Genomic DNA, 6,757 nt, shown 5'->3' on the forward strand with positions numbered 1-6,757 from the left:
CTGCCTAAGCCTCTGCCTTCTCCTTCAAGCTGCAACCAGGAACCAACATTAATATCTTCAAACAATCATCCCACAAACTAAATCATTTCCTTCCATTTCAAGGTGCTTTGATCCCTGCCTCATGTATAGTAGTATTCTCATTGTACTTTGTAAATATATCACTTTAATTACATTCTGAGTTCTGTTTGACAGGTTCTGTCTCTGTCTGCTCTTTATATTTTTGTTGTTCTGCTCTGTGTGTGATTTTCTGTTTATCTGATTCTGTTATTTTCCACTCACTCCTCAGTCTGCCTCTCCACTCAGTCTTTATCATTCACACCTGTCCCTCATCAGCCACCTGCCCAGGTGCTCTCATTACTCACTCTCCCTCTGCCTTATAAAAAGCCTTTCTCTCCTTCACTCCTTGTCCGGTCATTGTTCTGTGTTCACAGATTTCTCAGTCCTCCTCTGTCTTGTCAGTTTTTTGTCCATCTGATGATCTGCTCTGCCTAGTTTCTGATCCTGTCTGCCAAAGTAAGTTTTGCTGCACCGACAGCCTTTTGTTTTGTTATTTAAAATAAATTATTTTTATTTTAAACTCCTGCCTTGCTCGCCTCCCTGCAATTGGGTTCCAACCTCGAGGATTGTGACAGCATATGATATAGCGGTAGTGGGATGCATCACAAACAATGATGAGTCCAGCTACAGGCAGGAGGTTGAACACATGGATGTCAGGGTTTCAGGCAGGTCAGGACACGAGTGAACCCAGTTGAGCAGGCAGGACTCAGGAGGCAGACATACAAAATAAAATACATTTAATCATAATAAATCAAAAGGCTGACATGGCAGCAAACTTACAAAATAGGGTCAGGATGAGATCAGACTAGACTGGACAGGACAGGCAACACCCAATGATGACGAGACAAAGGACAAGACTCACTGACAGGCTTAAATACACAGACAAGACAGGACGTGATTACAAACAGCTGAGAACAGAAGGTGAAATCAATCAGGATTAAATGACATAAGGGAACACAGATAGGGGAGGCCCATAAGATGGCACTATCCCTACAGTACCCCCTACCTCAAGGATTCCCCCTGGCATCCCCCAAAAAGCCCCCCCCCCCTCCCCCAAAAGACTTGGGTGGGTGGAGGGAGGAACTGCAAGGATGGATGGCCCAAGACAAAACACGACAAAAACAAACTGACAAAACAAAACCAGGGATCTAACTAGACACAAACAGGGGAACACAAACGTCTATCAGGAGACCGTCCATCAGCCCAGAGTAGGTCAGGCGGGCGGCCAGAAGACTGTCCGTCAGGCTGGAGCAGATCAGGTGGGTGGCTGGGAGGCCATCCATCAGACTTGAGCAAGTCGGGCGGGCGTCCGGGAGGCCATTCATCAAGCTGAAGAAATTTGGGCACAAGGCTGGGAGGCCGTCCATCAGGTTGGAGCACTTCGGGCGGGCGGCCGGGAAGCCATCCATCAGGCTGGAGCAGGTCAGGTGAGCGGCCACCTGGGAGGCCATCCAGGCAGGATCAGGACAGATGGGTGGCTGGGAGACCATTCATCGTGCCCGGGCCGACAGGGCAAGCGGTCAAGAGGTCGTCCCACATGCCATTCAGACGGGGACAAGTCAGACAGGAGGCCACGTAGCTGTTCAGGCAGGAACAGTACAGACAGGGTCTTTAGCAGGTCGGGGACCAAGGTTTCAGGCAGGTTGGGGCCGAGGGGCTCGGGCGGGCTGGGGATGAAGACCTCAGGTGGACTAGGATCTTCTGTGGTCGAGTCAGGAGCGAAGCCCTCAGACATAACGGGGCGAAGACCTCAGACGGACAGGGGGCGAAGACCTCAGACGGACCAGGGAGGAAGACCTCAGGCGAGCTGGGAATGAAGACCTAAGGTGAGCCGGGAACAAAGACCTCAGGCAAGCCAGGGACGAAGACCTCAGGCGAGCCAGGGACAAAGATCTCAGGCGAACCAGGATCTTCTGCGGTTGACACAGGATCTTCTGCGGTCGGGCGAAGAGCTCAGCAGATTCAATGTCTTCTGCTGCAGACTCTGGACTGGCTGCTGCAGACTCTGGACTGGCTTCTGCACACTCTGGACTGGCTGCTGCAGGTTTTGGATCTTCTGCAGCAGGTACAGGATGCTGAGCAAGTTCTGAATCTTCTGCAGCAAATAAAGGATGCTGGGCAGGTTCTGAATCTTCTGTGGCAGACTCTGGGCTGGCTGTAGGCTCTAGATGATCTCTAGGTTCTGGGCTGGCTGCTGCAGGTTCTGGATGACCTGCTGGTTCTGGGCTGGCTGCTGCAGGTTCTAGATGACCTGCAGGATCTGGGCAGCCTGCAGGTTCTGGAACCGCTGCAGGTTCTGGATGACCTGTAGGTTCTGGGACCGCTATAGGTTCTGGATGGGCTGCAGGTTCTGGACTAGCTGCAGGTTGTGGATGGGCTGCAGGTTCTGGACATACTGCAGGTTCTGAACGGGCTGCAGGTTCTGGGCTGGTGATGACTGCAAGCTCTGAGCTGGTGATGACTGCAGGCTCTGGGTTGGTGAAAACTGGGCAGGTTGGATCCTCGCACTGCTTGGGTAACACACAGGCTGTAGGAGATGGAGAAACTACGAGGACTGTGGAAGGCCTGGGGGCATCCACAGGGGCTACATCTGTGAGAAACTCAGGTGTCAGGATTGGGGAGACCGGGACTGGTTCAAAAACAAAGGAGTGATGCTTTGGTGGAGGACTAGGACTGGCATCATACTGTTGGATGAGCAGCTCCAGTCAATGCTTCTCCTCCAACACTTCTTCCAAAATGTTTTCCATACCAGGAGAGTCAATTAAACCTGGGAGACAAATATATTCCTCCCACATGTCCTTTGTGGTCACCTACCTTTCCCACACATCATAGGAGGTGGCCGAGTTCACATATCTCTGGACGGTGATCCCTCAGTAATTGGAGCAATGTAGAAACTGCATCACACCTGGCCTTGTCACTGCAAGGGACTGCAGAACAGGCTCTACTTGACCTGACTCAGAGAGAGCAACAGGATATCCAGGTCCTGATTGCAGCGCTTGAGAACTGTTTTGGCAAGAAACAATGAGGTGAAAAGAGTAGAGGGCTCTAGATCAGCCACAACCGGGAGGAAGGTGAGAGTCTGGGAACATTTGCAGCGGATATACAGCTATATGCACAGCGGGGCTACCTACAATTCACTGCAGCCACCCGGGATGACCTCGCCCTTCATGCGTTCCTGAGTGGGCTCACACCTGAGTGGCTACTCCAGCATGTCTGCCTAGCCAAGACTCATACATTGAATGAGGCACTCTGAGAAGCTGAGCAAGCTGAGATGGTGCTCCGCCTATAGGAAAGAACAACTATGCTGCACGTCCGCGTGGCTAAACCAGAAGAAGAGGAAGAGCCAGGGGACGATGACAAGCTGGAGGACATCTATCAGGTTCACTCCACCAAAAGCCAGCTGCGCATGGGGACTTTCCAGTGTCACCGATGCATTGAACCAGGGCACATAACATGCAACTGCTTGGCACCAGCCCCAAAGGCTAGGAAACAGGTGCCAGGAAACCCCCTTGGAGTGGTGTAGAGAGGGGAAAACTACTCCAGTCCTTAATGCCCCTCAAAGGACACTGTATGGTGGATGGCCATGCTGGGCACTAAAGGGGATGGTATCTAGACTGCCTGCTGGATAGAATGCCATGTTGGGCACTAGTGAACACAGGATCCACCATCTCCCTTGTGCAACCAGGCACCCTCCCAAGCACAGTGGACTCCTCAACAACCTGGCTCCCAGCTGTTATACAGTTAAACACAGTGACTAGGGAAAGGACCAAGATACAGGGGAGGAAGATGTTAAGGGTTGAGGTGCAAGGCAAGGGGCAAAACCATGAGTTCTGGCTGGCCCATATTCCAGAGCCATGCATCCTGGGACTGGATTTCCTGACTGACTTGGGGGCAATAGTGGACCTCACTCAGTCGGTCCTTATCTTGGATGCTCTGATGGTACCCCTGCAGTCAGGCCCCCAGGAGTAAAGGGAGAAGTACAGAGGGAGTGCAGTGGAATGTCGGGCTATCCTGCCATTGATCAATGAAGTCCCCATACAAGAGCTGGCCACACCAAAACCCCTTGCAAACAAGGCAGCTGTAGCTGATCTTTGGCAACGCTGTTGTGGTGACCTCAATCAGGGGCAAAGTGCTCAGCTGAGGAGTCTTTTGGATGAGTACAAAGACATCTTTGCTGCCAGAGATGAGGACTGCACACAAACAGAGCTGGTCCAGCACTCCATTGATGCTGGATCAGCATGGCCCATCTGCCTACACCCCCACCAACTGGCCCTAACCAAAAGACAGGTGGCAGAAGACATGATTCGCCAAATGCAGGCCGCAGGAGTCACTGAGCCATCTGACAGCCCATAGGCTGCACCCATGTTCCTGGTGCAGAAGAAGAGGGGCGGATGACGGTTTTGTATGGATTACCGTTGCCTCAACGCCATCACCAAGAAGGACTCATACCCCATGCCATGAATCAATGATGCCCTAGACCAGATCAGTTGGTCCAGTTGGTTTAGCTCCCTCGACATGCGGAGTGACTATTGGCAAGTAGAGCTTGACCCTGATGCTAAACCAAAGAATGCCTTCACCTTAGGACATGAACTGTGGCAATTTTGTGTGATGCCGTTTGGTCTCTGTAATGCACCGGCCACCTTTGAACGTCTTATGGTGATGGTGGATATCCCTTGCAGCCAATGTGTGGTGTACCTTGATGATTTGCTGATGCACACCAGTAATTTTGATCATGCTCTAGTTCACCTGAGAGCGGTTTTTGGTGTCATCTGCCAAGCTGGACTCCAACTGAACCTGGCCAAGTGCAACCTGCTACAACGAGAAACATAATTTCTGAGCCATGTGGTCAACATCCAGGGAGTTACCACCGACCCTGCCATGGTAACTGCAGTCCAAAACTGTCAGACTCCATCCAGTGTTCGAGAGCTCCAGAGTTTCCTAGGCCTGGCTTCCTACTACTGATGGTTCGTTAGGAATTTTGCCTCTGTCACCAGCCCTCTCCACCGGCTGACTGACAAAGGCTGCCCATTTGTATGGAGTAGCAGTTCTGCCCAAGACTTGGAACATCTCAAAACAACTCTTACATCAGCTGCAATACTGGCTTACCCCTAAGAACAGCTGCCCTTCATTGTGGACACAGATGCTAGCAACAAAGGAATCGAGACAATCCTCTCCCAGCAGTGGGAAGGAGGTGAGCATGTGGTGGACTACTACAGCCAGGCACTGAGTCGAGAAGAGAGGGACGATTGTTTCACCAGACGAGAGCTCCTGGCTGTGGTGCAGGCAGTGAAACACTTTTGTCCATACCTACAAGGCAGCCAGTTCCTCCTGTGGTTCGACCATGGTTCGACCTGGCTCCTAAGCTTTAAGCAGCTTGAAGGACAGGTGGCCCGCTGGTTGGAGGTGCTTCAGACCTACAACTTTGAGATCCAGCATTGGCCGGGGAAGCAATACAGCAATGCCGTTGCCCTCTCCCAACGCCCATGTGCTACTGCAGAGTGACGATACTGTCAGCAACAGGAAAGGCGTGATGAGGCAAGGCCAATGGTAGCTTTAGTCCAGATGAGCCAAGGAGAGCGTGAGCGCTTTTCATTTACCAATGAATGGCTGCTTGAATTGCAAGAAAGCAATCTGTCCCTGGTCCTGGTGAGAACATGGCTGGTACAAGAACAGCGCCACGAGTTGTCAGCAGTATCACGCCTTGGCCCATATGTAAAGGCTTACCAATCCCAGTGGGGAAACTTTGAGATCCATGAAAACCTCTTGTACTGAAGGTGGCATGACCCCAGATGCAGTGATGACATATTTCAGCTCCTGGTGCCTTCAGCACTCCACCCTGTGGTCCTAAGGAGTGTTCATGGCGCAGTGGGGGCTGGCCATTTTGGGATATCTAAGACCCTACACTGGCTGAGGCAGCGATTTTACCGGCCAGGATGTTGGAATGATGTGGAGCTTTACGTGTATTGCTGTGACTCCTGCACTGCCCAAAAAGGATCAAACATGCATTCTCATGCTCCATTGCATCAATATCTGGTGGGGCACCAATGGAACGAGTGGGGGTGGACATCCTCGGTCCTTTCCCAATAACAGACTCTGGCAAGTGCTATGTTCTCGTGGTCATGGACTACTTTACAAAATAGCCAGAGGCATACGCAGTGACAGAACAAATAACCAAGTTCACCAAGTTCTTCAAGTTGAAGACTTTCTCACTTGTTAGTTTTTATCTATAAATGCATCCTTGAGCATCTTTTTACATATTTATATTCACGTTTATCTAGAACTTTTAACCATTATAGTCTGCGCTCTCAGGACATCATTTTGACGCAGGTCCCAAAGGTCAGAACTGAACTGGGTAAAAAGGCTTTTAAATCTTTCGCCCCTGCCACTTGGAATATTCTGCAGAAGGATTTAAAGTGATCATCTCTTGTTATGTTGGGACAATTTAAATCAATTCTAAAGGAACGAAAGATCCGATCACTTGGCTCCTGTAACTGCCCTAATTTATAATTATGTGATTTCTCCTGGATATGTATTTTGTGTATTTGGTTTAGTATTTACATTTGTTGTATGTTTTATGCTGCTGTCTTGGCCAGATCGCTCTTGGAAAAGAGGTTTTTAATCTCAATGAGTTATTTTTCCTGGTTAAATAAAGGATACATACATACATACATACATACATACATACATACATACATACATA

The sequence above is a fragment of the Nematolebias whitei genome, chromosome 16 (genome assembly GCF_014905685.2).
Source record: "Nematolebias whitei isolate Nwh7 chromosome 16, NemWhi1, whole genome shotgun sequence".
In the NCBI taxonomy this organism is placed as follows: Eukaryota; Metazoa; Chordata; class Actinopteri; order Cyprinodontiformes; family Rivulidae; genus Nematolebias; species Nematolebias whitei.